The 16,609-nt window shown below is 39.7% G+C and overlaps 1 protein-coding gene across 3 annotated transcripts in view; it reads left to right on the top strand.

Moving 5' to 3' along the window:
- The first annotated feature begins 257 nt into the window (after window positions 1–257).
- trps1 (trichorhinophalangeal syndrome I) overlaps window positions 258–16,609 on the top strand; it is a 118,124-nt gene continuing 101,772 nt past the window's right edge. The window contains exon 1 of one of the 3 annotated variants that reach the window (XM_039820144.1): window positions 258–683. The gene's annotated coding sequence lies outside the window, so the exon portion shown is untranslated. Of the gene's footprint in view, window positions 684–942; window positions 1,197–16,609 lie in introns of those variants that run through there. The other 2 variants (XM_039820145.1, XM_039820146.1) reach the window with 2 other exon arrangements.

The following is a 16,609-nucleotide window of genomic DNA, read 5'->3' as shown; positions in this document are numbered from 1 at the left end:
TAAGAGTCAGTGTTCTTGATTTTAGTGGAGTAGTTGATTTGGTTTCGTATTAACTGTGTAAATAAGTGAGATTACAGTGTGTGTCACTTTAAGAGTCAGTGTTCTTGATTTTAGTGGAGTAGTTGATTTGGTTTCGTATTAACTGTGTAAATAAGTGAGATTATAGTGTGTGTCACTTTAAGAGTCAGTCTTCGGGTGGCTTCTTGATATTAATAGAGCTGCTGTGTCTTCCTCCTCTGACGTAATGCCCACAGCGTACAGAGAGACAGGCGGAGAGGTCCTGTCACAGCAAAGCGATAACACTAGTCTGAACAAAAAAATAACAGATAACGAGCTACTCTGCTTTGGTTTGCTGTGACCAGCAAATCCGGGCTCTGGGCGGCTAAATAACATACTATAACATCGGAATATTGCAACACCAGAGCCAATCTCACTAATCAGTCGGTATCAGCCTAGTTTAATGTGTTGCCGTGAAGCCTTAACTATCTCTCTTTCCCTCTCAGACCAAAGAAAAAAAGAGACAGCCAAGACACTGTCACCCCGTCCGACATCATCAACAAACAAAAACCCCACAAAGAGACGAACCAGCCAACCAGCCAGCCAGCCAGCCAGCCACCATCTTAACAGGCTGCTGAAAGAGACACACACAGAGAAAAGAGGCTAATGCTTATTTTGATCAACAGGTAAGCAGCACCAAAAGAAACACTATCAACACAAATGCACACCATGCATACAGCCCTTTCTACTAGTTGGTGCAGTGACATTGTAAACGGGGGGAATAATGTATCGACGATGCACGGTTGGAGTTGTAGTTTGCGAATTGCATGCTCTCGGACAAGTGGGAAGATGAAATTTGTTCGTCCTAAAAGGACGCCGGGACTATCAATGGTGCGTTTAGGAGACAAAATATTGCTCTGTTAGCCGTTAGTAGTTTTACGACGGGCAGCAGTCGGTTTGCGTCTTATGTAACTAACGGCCTGAGCAGCGTCGGTAAGGAAAGAGGGATCTGCTGAATGAGAGAGAGGAAAAGAGCAGCACCGCTTTGAATTCACATGGCAATTTACATTTAGGTTAGGACACCCAAACGCTACACAAATACAAATTGGGGGCTACTGGGGACGGCTACTGCTTTGATTTAAGACTGAGTTTGAAGCCAGCAGCAAGGGGACGTGGAGTGACTTAGTCGCCTCAAGTAGGTTTGTGTTTTTTTGTGTAAGTTTTGTGTCTTGTTTTCTGGCATTATTTACGATAAGCGGCATCCTGACTTGAGTTGCTAGACGCCGGTGGCTTGGAGTGATTTTGTCCCTACAATGTAGCTGTCGTGTAACTACTGTGGGATACTTCTGGGTGTTTTCATTGATAACTTTTTCATTACTATTCTGACTGCAAACTTGATACTCAAGTTCAGATTTCTTGGTCCTCCGAATGACGCACGTCGTACAGAAAATGAGGAAAGAGCTTTATGTTGAAAGATGAACGCGTTTAGATGCTTGTAGTTTATTGGGCTAAAAGTGGAAAAGAAGTGACACTGGATCAACGAGATTGTGTTTGTCAAGTGGTTTACAGCCGATATGGCGCTGTTTAGTTGCACCTCTTTCATTGTTAGGAAGCTCGAGAGCGCATGGTGGATGTGAATTGTCGTAAAAGATCCACAAACAACCTCTCCTATCAACTGAAGTAGAAATAACGCGCATTTATTTATTTGTTGATGTTGTTGTTGTTGTTGTTGAACTTTTCATGAGTGATGCCGGGAAGTCCGAGTTGCATTTCCACTCAACTTTGAAAAAGTCCCCCCCCCTCCTCTGTCGTAAGAAACTGTGATGTTCCTTTGAGATAAGGGAGCTGGGTAGGCATGACAACTCTGTGGGGAGAGCAGAGTATGTGAAGCCAGTACAATGAGGCACACACTGCAAGGAAGCTTTTTACATAGTCCTTCACAGTTCTCCAATTCTGGCCCCTAAAGAACTGCTTATGTGTGGACCGACTTTTATTCAACAGATAACCTCAGTCGTTTTTTTAACAGCAGAGCAGGCCCCTGAGACTTTACTCTAACCCCACACTTGTTCACAGTCGTTTGAAAAGCTAGCAGTTTGTGTTTTATTAAGTGGTTTATCAATTTATTTATTCACTGGATAACCTTGTAAAGTTGCCAAACTTTTGCTGGCTGCATGTCTATCTACATCTTTACCTTCACGGCATTGCAGTGTCAAGCAGATATTTAGATAACACGCTACACTGACTTAAAAAAAAAAAGAAATCACTTTTAAAAGTAAGACAGCATTTTATATTAATATCTTAAACACTCAATTAAAGTTCCAACATTTCCTTAAAAGTTAAAAAAGATTCTCGGACAACTTTTGTAAGTTTTGTACTCTCGGCCACAGCAGTATGGAGAGATTACACAGGCATCTCTAAAACTGGTTTAGGGATCACTAGACACACAAAAATACAAATGAGCAAAATGATTTATGAAACTTTTAAGTTTTTTTTTTTTTTAACACAAATCCAGTAAATTTCCTTGATGTGCAGCTTTCAAACAATGTTTTACCATTTGCATGCATAATGGGGACAGATTACATTTTTTATAGTTCCACAAATTCCTATAGATGTAATCAAGTTCCTCTACTGCTTTATCTTTTTTGTAACCTGACACGGATGACTTCAATTCAATAGTTTGATACTCACAATGGCACATCTGGCTTTGTAAGTAAATCAGGATCAAGTGCTTAGTTTGAACCGACATCAACTTTTAATTTAGTTGGAACTATTTCCCAGACTTTGCTGTCCTGTCCATCTTGTCCGTTATCGTTTTTCCCTTAGAAACGATCAATATCTGTACGTCCAACTAATTTGTTCTTATATCCATAGATGTCATGCATGTAATACGCCTTTAATAAACTTTTACAAACTTTTCACAAGATTCTTTAAAACGAGTAAAAATGTGATCTAGCAATGTCAGCAAAGATCTGTAACGTTTTAAAATGTTCCTCTTTCCAGACACTGGATATTATTGTATCTTACGGCCTTGTTCGTAGCTGCTATTAAACGTCAAAACAGTTGACGACTTCCTAAAGAGAACCTCTGCTTGTAAAACTCTTTCCCTTATGTGTGTGTGTGTGAGACAGAGTGGGAGAGAGCACAGCGCTTTTCCCTTTATATGTGTGTGTGTCTGTATATGCCGTGGAGACAGCCATGGCTTACTCATATGGCTGCAATATGTGAAGTCTCTGCGGTGGAACTTGGAAGGGAGAAAGTTTTGAGGGAGAGAGACAGAAACAGAGAGAGAGAACACGTGTAGTGAGGGAAGTCAGAAATGTCCTGTTCAACTAGCTGGAATGCATCTCCTGTGTTTTATTGATGGTTTGATGTTCTGTAAGACATGAGGAACAACTGTAGTGATTTTGTGGGCTGCCATGCATTTGTCGTTGGTCTTTTTTAAAGTAGTGCTGTGTTAAAAGGGACAAAGGCCGGTTTGAGATGAGTGTAAAAGGAAATTTTAACCCAGTCCAAACAGCTTTTCTGGGGGAAAAAATCTGGTGATTTCATTGGTGGACATGTGAGTGATTTTACTTCCTCAAAGAAAGCATCATGGTCATAAAAGAGTTTGGAAAAGAGAAAGTTTGTTATGCAACATAATTTTCTCAAACTTGTAATGCTAGTCATTATAATTGATAATTATCAAGGTACAAAAGAGTTTTCTTTTTGTTTATTTTCTTTTTGGGAAAATGCTTAATATTGGTGTGTTTGAAAAAAGGCTAAGTTACCTGCAGTTTGAAATTATAGGCAAAGAAAGCATGAAACAAAAGGAGCCAAAGTGTAGCCTATATGATAAATGCTATAAACAATTTTGCAAATAGCTGGTCACAACCGGAGAAGTTGTAGAAACCTGACGGGACTGTGAACATTACACAGTTAAATCAGTAACTTCACATACTCTAGATAAGAACCCATACAGCAACAGAAAAACTAATTTACAGGATTGATATGAGTTTCTAAAACTGTCAAACTTCTACTTTGCCTCCTCTACATGATACTCTCGGAGTTTTGGGTGAGTTTAGTTTATTTATTTACCTGCTAAAAACTGTGATTAGTGAGGAGATTGCTAACTAACAATTCCTGCCATAACCTCAGTCGCTGCTGTCTCTCTCCTTCTGGGCCGGACTGACGCGTGTCCTTTCTTAGAGTGTTGTGCCCTGTTTCAGCTTGTTTTGATGTTCGACATGAGGAACAGACGACTGAGTTCAGTTAATCTTGCCTTATTATTGCTGTTCTGTAAACTGGTATTCTGTGGGCGGATGGCATATCAACATGCTAGCAAATAATCTCATTCACAGACCTGTTGCCCACCACAGATGAGTGTGTGAAAGTGAAAAACAGTTGTCTGCCTGATTTGAGGAGATAACAGAAAAGAGGTGGATATTTTGCAATGTTCAGTTCAAGTAGCCTAACTGTTAATTGTGACTGAAGTGGCACCAGGAGCAGTTGTTTTTAAACGCTTTGATTTTACTGTTTTATTTAACTTTTGCTTCTCGCTTTTGTGTGTGTACTTTAATGTGTCAGATAATTGTCTGGAAAGCTTTGCTCAAATAATATAGCACATGTGTTCACAGCTGACATTTACTTAACATCTCCATACCTCACCATTAAGCTCCTGTGATTATAAAATCTGCGCTTCGGCGATCTTAGCAGTAAAGCAGATCATATAGTGTTCAAACATAGATCAGAGGGGACAGGATGTTCTTTTCCTCAAGAGTTTTAAGTATTTTTCTTTATGTGGATGCACAACTCTCATTTATTTCTAATTTCTGATCCCATTTATTTATGAATGTGCATTGTCTTAACTCTCACTGTTTCCAATAAGCAGTAAAAGATAGCTTCTATTAAAGCAATCAGCCATTATTCATCTCAACCTGCCTGCAGTTCAGATAAAGGGAAACATAATTTGTCACGGATAGTTTATTTAAAGAAAAAAACCTTTTTGCAAGGCTTCTGGCTCTCTTGGCTCATAGCTCTGTAGCTCGCACTTCTATCGCACTTCTATATTACACAGAAGTAGACTCTTGTTTTGCTCGTATCTCAAGGACACAGTTGTTTTGAACTTATTTGACTGTCTGGGCACATTGTTCTGCCTCTTTCATTGCTTTATTTTAAGCTGCTTGTAACGTGGGTGATACAGGGATTTGAGCTTATTCTCCTGTTGCAGTTACTGGAAGTCACTCTGGAAAAGAGTGTCTGCTAAATGCCCAAAATGTCATCCCCACTCTCTGTCTGTGGTTAGTACAGCCTTGTTTAGGCTTGAGTTTGTCTCTAATGTCTTTGGTTTTATTTTAGACTTTTAAGTCTGTCTTTTAGACGGCCTGCTTCAGATAATGAGCACATGGTCTTGGTTTAGAGTGAAATTATTCTTTTTTTTCCCCCCGTTTTGTAGTTTTTTTTTTTGGGACATACGAATCCTAAATATGGGACAATTTTTCTTCCTTTGATCCAAGAGAGTAAATAATCCTTCTGTCACTATACAGTGGAGACTGATAACGTGGTGGTTGAGTGGATTTAGGCACCAGTGGAAGGTGCTGACACAGGCAGCAGTATGGTCTTGTGGTTGTAGAGACTGTGCCGTTACCAAAAGGTTGTATGTTCAAACGCCGCAACGCCTGCTCGCTCCTTGTAACTTTCTGTCTACGGCTATCAGTTCAGTCTCTGAAACATACAGTAGATGACATTGTTTCCAAATTGACATGTCATGTATTTAGTGGTACCAGAAAGATTTGGAAACCAGGTTTTAATCAACATAGTAACTGTAATAGTAACTTTGGCCCCTGAGCCAGTTAACAAAAGCTCACTCGTCTGAGAAACCTGCCGGCTTGTTGTGTGATGTGTTATGAGTTGCGAGCTCTGACTGCTTTGACTCAGCAGCAGTGCACTTAACACGCTCATGCTTCCTGTGCACCCAGACGTTTAGTTATCAATCACATTTCATGTGAGTTTGGATCTCATGTAAAAGACAGTGGATGATTTGTTCCTGAGTTCAATTAACTTTCAAGTAAATGAAGATCTTATTGAAAATGAATCGATTCTCATTCGCTCAACCGTGAGCAAATGAGCTGCAGTTTCCAATATGAGAGTATTGTTTGGAAAGATTTTGTCACGTTTACTACACAGCGGCAGTTTCCACGTATGCGCCGTTTGTTAGACAAATATGACTTTGTGCTTTAATCATACAGCCATAAGTTCCACATTTTCCAAGTCCAAAACGTGTGCCTTTGAGTCGCTGCTCGCCTTCTGCTTCTACCTTTCTCCAAGCGATACTACAGGTGTTGTTCCAGGTTTGAAGGGTTTCACAAAGGAAAAGCTCAAATGTTTATGACTGAATGCCATTAGGAGAAACATGTAGCTTTCCTATAAACAGTTGTCTATCTTGAAACAAAGTAGAGTGTGTTTGGTGATGGAAGTCTGATTAGATTTGATGTGACTTCCATGTGTTTTAAATGTTGGTGGCACAGAGATCTTAATAAGAAACGTTTGGAGGCCCTGAGTTATTTACATTAGCTCTGCATTATAAGATGATAGTAAATAGTTTTTTATTGAGACTGAAGTCCGTCAGCCTATTTACACTCGGGTGGTGCATTACAAGTTAGTTTGACTTATGTTTTCCATCGGCATTGTAGCTCTTGTTGTGGCAATAGTCAATAAAACCTTCCTCCTTAATGGTTTCACATTTGAAAATGGAGCTCTACATTAAAAGGTAAAGTCGACTTACAATAACCCACAGCCAAAATCATAAAGGGGGGAATCAATTTCGCAATTGAGATGAGTAATTGGGGAGTTGCCCTTTTTAAATTTTAAATCCTTGCATAATATATTTGATTGAGATCCAATACTGCTTTTTCTTATAGCTACAGTATTTCATGAGGTTGTGGTTTGTGGAGTGGGCCAAATATACTTGCAGCTGTCACATCAGGACCTCATAGTTACATTTATCTTTTTTTTCTTTTAGACATGATTATTTCCTATAATTTATACTCCAACGTCAGTGTAAACACGGTAGCCAGAAGCTTTTGTTTGTTCTATTTGCTTAGGTTTCCGCTCTCTTTCACAATAATCCCAGTGGTATCAGTATACAGAAAGGGATATTCGAGCTTGTTTTGCTACCTTCAGAAAAGCCAATTTGACTTGAAAAGATAATCCATCACAGTAAACATGCAGCTTGAATCTGTCAGAGATTATTTTTAGTTTTATTACCTATCACGAGTTGGTACAGTATTATTAAGCTCTGCTTGTTGCCAATACTACAGGGACACCAACAGGGAGTTTTGGAAGTTTATGTCAGGATAGTATCCCCTAAAGACTTTTTTTTTTTTTTTTTACACGCCATATACTTGTCTTTATATTTAGGAAGTTGTTGTTAACAGTGTTTCAAGAAGTTGTTTTAACTCTCTGTTTGTATTGAGAAATTAAAAAGTAAAAAAAAGAAAAAAATTATGTACATGTAAGTACATATGGCATGCATTTCAAGTGTTTTGGGAGAAAAGAAACCAGCAGGAGAAATAAATAAATAAATGAACAATATCTCAAAGTAATTCTGGTATTCTTTTCAGAACATAAATTAAGACTTGAGATGATGGTTTTCTAAATGTTTTCTAACATTCAAAAGTCAGTGTAGTCACTTCATTGTATAAAGTTATTGTATATATGTGGTATATCAGACAGTATAGTACAATGAGGAGATAAAGAACAGTATACAACAGTAACATGAAGCTGTGAAAATGCATTGAAACTTGTGGTGTTGTACGATTACATTAGTATACTGCGCTCAAGTCTTCCCGTGAGCTCGGCTCCATCTGTAATTTCTTCCAGTTTTCACCCAGCAGACAGACAGACAGTGAAAATGATCTACCGAAAATGTGACAGTGGCATAAGTGGCATGAATTTGAATGTGATTCATGTTGCAAGCTTCTTTGTGTTGAAGCTGAAAAGACTGTGCGACACGCAGATGGAGAGAGTACTGAACCATTTTCCTCAAGTACTGTATGCTTAATTCAGCGAGACCTTTCTCAAGTAGAAGTGTTTTTTTTTTGTTTTTTTTTATCGAGTAAGCTACTCGGGTAAAAGTTGTCTCACTCCAAAGTGAGGGCACAGTCAGTTAATTCTGAACGAAAGAAAGGTTTTTGATTTCATGCACGTGGGAAAATTGCCCACTGTGAATCGACACATCCACCTGTTTTGTCGTGTTTCCCACTTTTACAGGTTAAAGATTGGTATTTATCAAAAGGTTACATCATGTGTACGACAGACGGGAACTGTATTTTACGTCACCTTTCCCTAAGCTACTATCAGGACAAATTGTGAGTTTTCTGCAGGATCACTATCAGTATTTTTTGATGTGGATGTTGTCTGTTCACAGGGGATTGCAAGCCTCTGTAGTTCAATATATTTCGTTAATATGGCATCCGTTCCTGCTGTATATCAGCAATGAATCAGAAATGCACAACTTCTCATGTTTAGCCTGCAGTATTGGAGAGCATTCATCTCCAGACAGTTCAACATTTGTTGATAGATGGCTATCAGTAATTGTTACAGTCTAGCAACACTTATCTCCTTCCGTTGAGGTCAAATCTGTCTCATTGGCAGCTTGGTTATGATTAAATTGACTCACTGATTGTTTCTGTGCTGAAGGTTAACTGTCTGTTCTGTCAACAGTCAAACAAAGAACCCCCCACACACACACACACACACACACACACACACACACACAACCTAACGCTTGCTAGCGGCGGATGGTGTTGCTTTGCCTCACTCTGTTTCTTTATCTCTAAATCTCTGTTTCTCTTATTCTTACTGTAACGACCAAAAAGAGACTGTTAGCATTGGGTGTGCTTGATCATACTGATACCAATGTCAAAATACTTCATTTGCTTGTTCAGAGAATGCAATTAAGTTTCATTTCAAGTGTGAATACACACTGACATTTGTTTGCTATGGTGATCTTTCTCAGTCACAGTAAGATTTGTTCCAACATTTGATGTGGCGTTCCTGTGGCAAAAATGCCTTTTTATCTAGCACATGTCGTGCACTCATACAGTATAGCATTAGATCTTTATGTCCTGGATGGGTGTGTTTGTGTTTTGAGTTCTGTGCTCTTGTATATGTGCACACAATATTAACCCTGGGTTATATACATTTTTGCTGCTGTTAAAACTATTGGGCTCTCTCTCACACACACACACACACACACACACACACACACACACACACACACACACACACACACACACACACATACTACCCCATTAGTATTGTAGTCTGGGATCTGGCTAAAACATCTGGTGGCTGAGTAACTTTTCAAAGTAGTCTTTGTCCTCACTCTGTGTGCATGCATGCATGTGTCTGTCAGTGTGAGCGTTCGTGTGTGTTTGTCTGTCTGTAATAAGGGGCAGACTTTTTATGGCGTCCCGTCAAATTAAAACTATGATTTAAATGACTAACATGTATGTCCTTTTTTTCATTAAAGCGAATAGCGACACTAGCCTCTGCAGATTTGTTGCGCTTGCTTCTGGCCGTGTCGACTGTTTGGACTTCTCTGTTTGGACTGTAGAAAAAAAAACTTAAAATAAGGATTAAGCATGGAGTAATTTATGAATGGCCAGTCTGGCCTGTTATGTTATTTTATTCGTGTAACCCTGGCCAGCTGCTCCTTAGCATAGAGACATCAGGAAGCAAGCAAAGGGAGATATGACACTCTTCCAACTTGCCTCTGGTCCAGCTTGACATTTCTTCCCAAATCTGAAAGAACCAGTCTAATGTAGATACAGCTAACTGTCTCACCTGTTCTCTGCACGATGGGGCTGAGCTTGGTTTTCTGATTCTGTGTAAAATGATCCTGCAGTAGCAGCTTTGGGCTTTAGAGGGTACAGCCCTGCAGACAGTTTGAGCTGATGCCCTCAGGGCTTCGCTTCAAACCACATCAACTTTGAAAGAAGCAGGGATTCATCTTCTCTTACAGCAGTTAAGAGTGCTTAATCTGCATATTTAAAGGTGTGGAATCTTGTCCTGGTACAGGAACTTTAGTTTAATGTGTGTGTATCATATTTAATGTAGGGAATTATTTGATGTAAAATTGTAATGGCAACGTCTCGGTGTCTGCACAACACTAGTGAATGTGTTTGAATAGTGATCAGATTTAGAGACCTTCAGTCCTTTGTTGATCTGCATCATTGGACATAGCACTGTAAGTAGTTACTTAGGATAATGTACTATTGGTGCTGTATTGTTTGATAAAGCATTTTTTTGTCTTCTATGTCTATTAACTGAATATCTTTGGCTTTTGGACTGTTGATTGGACAAAACAAGACATTTGAAGGCTTTACCTTTTTGCTTTGGGAAACTGTGATGGCATTTTACAGTATTTTCGGACATTTTACATAACAACCAATTTCCACACCTAATTTCCCATCCTCACAGTGGACCTCTTATATTGAATCTTAACCAATAAACACAAATCCATGGATTGTGACTGAGTATTATTTATTTAACATAAGTGCAGGAAGATCTAAATAAAATAGGCTCCATTTTTCTTGAGGAATGCATTCATCAAACATACCGATGTGTCTGAAATTAGGTCGGTTAGAGAGTTGTACTATTGATTTTTGACTTTTTGATTAATTGCACAACCCTAATTGCAACAATGAGGCTTTGCAGTTTTTGCAGATTATTCTTTAAGGCAATACATCAAAACCACATCCTTTTTAAAACACTATCCAAGTAGCCTTAAGTGATAACCATATCAGGACTCATCTGCAGGGTCATTACCAGCATTTGAAGACCGGAGATTCATGAAATTTGTTACCATCAGCATGTTTGTGGATAAATAATAATTTTGATGGTCAGCATAACTCTGAAAGGGGAAGTATTGCTAGTATTGACAATAGACTGTGCAGTATGTTTGTTTTTCTTCAATTTTGTCTCACGAAAAAAAAATGATGATCTACTTGCTGAGAAGTGGGCAATAGTGTGTTTTCTGAAATGTCTTGTGTGAGTGTGTGTGTGTGTGTGTGTGTGAGATCAAGTGGTTGCATGGTTAGATGGATGATGGAGGAAGGGAGGTGGTTCTTTTTTGAAATGGAAATTAAGGGGGAGCACATCTGGGGGTCTTTGAGACTTTTGTGGGGGGAGAGGAGAAGGTGGGTGTCAGAGGCCCACAGTCAGAAGTGTGTGTGTGGGTAGTAGGGGGTGGGGTTTAAGGAAGAATGGATGAAGAAGAGGGAAAGGGTAGTTTTTCATTTCTGGGGAGGTAGGAAATAAAGAAAAATGGGATAAAGAGAGGTGTCTATGCTTAGTGTTGGCCTGTGGAGTGGGGAGAGACAGACAGGGATAGATGGATGGATAGATTCATGGATAGAGGGAGGGAAGAAGAAAGGAAGTGAGACAAGGTAATAATAAAAACTAGGCTGTGATCGACATGATTAGAAAAGGAAAAGGAAATGCTTATATCAAGAAGGTGGAAATAGAGTAAGAAAGTAAATAAACAAGGGAAGTAGGGATGGACAGAAGGACAGATGAGGAACCCATTTACATAGACAGGAGTGGGAGGAGGAAAAGTGGGGCAGGGAAAAGGGGGGGAAAGATCACTTGCTATAGTCGAAAACTTTACGGCTGACAGTTAAATTTACTTCAGGCCTGTGAGTGTGTGTGTGTGTTGGGGTGGGGTGGAAAAGCACAGTGGGGGGCATGGCGTTTGTTCTGCAACATGGCTTTTGGGCTTTTTAGTGCTTCACACACACAAGTTGTCCTCTTCCTTTTTCTTGAGTGGCCGATTTTACCTAGCTGTGAGACTCTCTCGCTCACGTTTTTTTTTTTCTTCTTCTAACCTTTTCTCTCTCTTGCTTTTTTAGACGAGTAAATGATTAGATTATAAACATGTCTGTTCAGTGACTGAAGAGCATTGGTTGGTAGAGGTTACAAGAAACCAGGGCAGGAGACGTGCCTTGACATATGAACTGGAACTTTTGTGATCTCTTCAGTCAGCCACTCCGTCTGTTGTCTTGTGTTCTTTCAGTCGCTTGGACATCTACAACTTTTATACCGATGTGTAAAATATAAGATAATGTTTCCTTTCCGATCCTTGAGGTGCACTTAATGCATGTTTTAACCTTTTTAAATAAAACATCAAGGGATGTGTCTGTTGTGAGATAAGTGAAAACAAGAGCTCCTCATGTTTTTGTGATTCAAATAATAAAAATATATTCAGGATTAGTTTGACAAGGTGTGAAGTAGGGAAATGATCTAGCTTTATCTTTCCTGGTACTTAAAGCAGCTTTAAAAATGGAGTCATGTCTTGAAGGATGTATTCCAGTGATACTGCACCCCAGGCCAACAACTTCGCTTAGACTATACATGTGGGGTTATGAAGTAAAGTGTTCTGAGGATGTAGAAAGTCTCTCCTGAGTAATACTGAAGAATGAGGCAGCGTTCAATTTTATAGATGAAAGCGGAAAGACGGAAAGAAACGGGAGTAAAGAAAAACAGCATGTGGTGTGAAAAGTAACAGATCTGAGCAGATGAGTTAGCATCAGTGGTCTAAAAAGTGAAGGGTGTCACAAATTCGATTTTAAATCGAAATTAGAAGCAGGATTGGTTAATTCCCCCAGTGTTTTTTCTCTCAAGACCGACCTACTTGCGCACGTCCGAAGGAAAAAAACAACAACAGAAAGAGCGTAACTTACAGCTGAGAGCATGCAGCTGAAGACAGAGGGTAACACTATCTTACCAGTAGCCCACAGCTTGACTATTAGACACCATGGCCACTGCCGCAGTTGGAGATGACGGAGAAACAACAGAAAATCCTCCTGCTTTCCTGAAGTCACATTTGCCTGCCCTGTGAGTGAGTTATGTAAACAAACAACATAGGCAAAGCATGTGGGCTCTGACGGGACTCCATGGTGCCTTCAGGTACACAGCGTTAAACTAATGGTGCATTCAATTGCGGCATTAAAAAAAACCTCTGAGAAACTCAAACTGTTGTTGTAAAGTACCCTTCTCCTATCTAGTGGCTCTTATTGTGGCATTGCTGTCCCTGTTGAAAAATGTATTTTTTTATTGAATCGTGACCTTAAAATCGACTATACATTATAGTCATGTATGGGTCATTCTGCCTCCAAAATCTGGAGGAAACCAACCTGGAGCTCAAACCTCTGCCTCAAGTTTTTGGGCTGAAGACAGGAAAGGGGAAGAGAGAGGGGGAATGACATGCAGCAAAGGGTAACCTCTGCGGTAAGGACTGAGTTTTTGTACATGGGGCGCACACTTAACCAGGTGAGCTACCAGGGCGCCCCACTACAGGAGCATTTTGACAGGATCTGGTGTGACGGGTTCTGAAGCACACAGTTATAGTTGCAGCTATTTAGTATCGTGTTTAGTAATACTTAGCTTTAAATATGGTTTGTGAAATCTGAATGTTAACCCTTGACTATGTTAAGAATGATATGGCTCTATGGCGTTAAGTCAGGTTCTCGATCTCTTTGCAAATTACCATCGCATCATTGGAAACATTCCTTGCTGCAGTCCAGGAAAGTATAACATACTTTGGCATTCAGTCACTAGATCAGATTTGTGGTTTTACAGGAGAATCCTATCAAAGGAAAGTTGATACCTCTTAAACGCTACAAGTATCTTTGATTGAGACACTGAGACACATTAAAGCATGTTTACATTGCTGTGAAAATTCAGCATTAAAAGAATTACACTGATAGTATGATCATATTTGGCTTGGAATTTTGATTCAATTCCAGTTTTTGAATGGAGTCCAGCACTGCATTGACATCACTGAGGCCCTGAAACCTCCCAGTCTTGCTTCCCGGTAGTGTTCAACAGGGAAACGCTGCTTCACTTGGCCAGCGCGCAGATAGAAGGGCTCTGGAAAGGAATATAAAGTCAACATTGTGGGTTGAAAATGTTCCGTTGTGTGTCTGTACGGTACGCGTGTGTGCGTGTGTTTTAAGTTTGTCCAGACATTTTTTCCCGTTGGGCCGGCCACTTGCAGGAAACGTCCGATTCTCCAGGAGTGGAAAGAGAGTGTGTGTGTGTGTGTGTTTGTGTGTGTGTATATATATATATATATATATATATATATATATATATATATATATATATATATATATATATATATATATATATATATATATATATATATATAAATAGTATAATATATTATATATAAAAGAGAGAGAGATGTGTTGTGTTGTGTTGTGAGTGTGTAGCAGCATGTGCATGGTCTAGTGTATTAGCTTTTTTCTTTTTTTTTGTCTGTGGATGTGCGTGTGTATGACTGATGTAATGTTTGAGCTTACCCAGACAGAGACAAACCGAACCATGACACATGCGCAGCATACAGGGGTGTGCACATGTGTACGTGTGTGTGTGTGTGTGTTACTTTAAAATAATCAGATATGCTTGGCAGACTTGCAAAGGCTGGTGAGATGTAATGTGTGTTTCTGGCAGAGCTGGAGTTTGTTTTCCGTATTTTGGGGGAAAGGACAGCTAGGCAAGCGTCAACAATCAACATGTTGATTTATGCAGCTACTAGTTCCTTCCATTACGCCTACAACTACCACTGAAGCAGCGTTTGTTCTCCCATTATTTTTGATGTATGAGCGTCTTAGCTGTGGAGAGCAAGGTCAAAATCAACAGTCCCGTGTTGATTTATGCAGCTCTCGGTTTCCTGCTACTATCGTACATCAAGGCGAGACATTAACACCGTTCATGAAGGCGAATGCGGATACTGTCACGGACTGTGGTTGGTGAGTTTAGCTCCTCTACCAGCCACAGCAGCAGTTAACCAATCTGAGAGAGCATTACATTTCTGACTGTAGCAGCTACAAAAACCTTTTCTTTCCAGTTCAAAAACTTCAAAAACTTTGATAAATCCTTTATGATTTTTTTGTTCCTTTGCCAAACTTTGTTCCTTTGTTATTTTAGTAAATAAAGAGAAAAATGACACAGCTATTTTAGAGGTGCACTTACTTTAATTATCAAATTTTTAACATGACCGGAAGAACAGTTTCAATTCCCCTTTTTAGAGTTATAGATGGCAAATAGCAAAACGTTGAGCGGCCAGCATGAGCAGTTATTTAAGTCTGTGATATTTGTGGGGTGTCTTAAGGCTCTGACACACCAACCCGACGGCCGACCGTCAGCAGAAAGTGCCTCGGAACACACCGAAGCGATGCCGGCTTGAGTGTACGTTCTGTGCGTGCGCGAGACGTAATACGTCTCCATAACAACAGGCGGTGCTAATCTGTATTGTCACCCAAACAATTAAAACCTGCAGCTGATTGGACGATCGCGTCACGTGGGTCTGGCTTCTCCCGGATTTCAAAGCCAGACCATAACGGCGGCTCGTTCAGAATACGATCTCGTATTTTACAAAAATAGTTAACCGAAACGTATTTCTGAAAACATTTTAAGCGAGAAATAGCACTCCACCAATCAGATTGGTCATTGAGTCCGACTGCCCACTGGCCGATTCAACAAGTCAAATCGACCCCAAATGCATGTCATTCCTTGCTCTCTCCCCATGACATCTACTATACTGTACTGTCGGCTTTCAAAATTCCCCAAAATAGTCTTAATAAAACAAAAAAGTCATAATTCTAAAAACACTGGCTGCATTTTGACATATTTGAACGTTGTGAACCAAGCCTCAGCCTTCAGATCTGGTACATCCAATAATAGACCTACATTCACACTCCACAGGAAGAAGTGGACTGATACCATTCCTTTGATTGTTGAATTGTGTTAAGAGGCACTAAGAGGAACATCTATTACAGGGAAAGAACTTGTACATGTGTCTGTCAGAGCAAAATTTGAAAGCTCAGGGCGTTGCTAACAGTAATGAAGAGACATACCACTCCCTTAACTTTAACCTTAACAATCCAGCCCAACTCAACTCAGATCTGGTTTATCAAGGTTTCTGATTGATGTTCACAAGAGTTTAAAATCACTGGCATGATCCTGTTATGACATCAAACTTGATAAACGAGTTTCTGCTTCGCTCTTTTGTTGTTTGCGGCAAACCCTTACATTAGACAAGCTCGAGTGAAGGAAGTGTTTTATTCGAAAAATTGACAATTTATTGCAGATTAATTCTCTGGCCACTCAAACGATTAATGGACTAATTGTTTTTGCCCAATTTTTATATGAACTGTGAATTGTTGTCGCCAGTCAAAAGGAATTCATTAGGATTACTGTGAAATATTTGTTTGTAACCGTAGACCGTCATCAGTACACCGTTTTGACACGGACATCAGCAGTTAGTGTCAGCTGCTCCTCAACTGCTGTTAGTGGGGTCTGACATGTCCTCCGCTGGGAGCTATCATGTTAGTATTTTCTAATGTATGAAAACTATTGTTTTTTTCCCCCCCTTCCATCAGTCCACATAACCAAAAGCTTAATAATAATGTATAATTATTATGTATAATTATCATTATTAATAATAATAAGAAGAAGACATGCCTTTATTCATCCCACAAGGGGAAATTACATTTTCACTCTGTTGTTACAGTTACACACACATTTCACACAGGCCTGAAATACACCCAAATGCTACTTCAGGCCT

This window comes from Perca fluviatilis, chromosome 13 (genome assembly GCF_010015445.1).
Source record: "Perca fluviatilis chromosome 13, GENO_Pfluv_1.0, whole genome shotgun sequence".
In the NCBI taxonomy this organism is placed as follows: Eukaryota; Metazoa; Chordata; class Actinopteri; order Perciformes; family Percidae; genus Perca; species Perca fluviatilis.
Note: the sequence above shows the minus strand (reverse complement) of the source record. Positions and strands in the feature narration are given on the sequence as shown.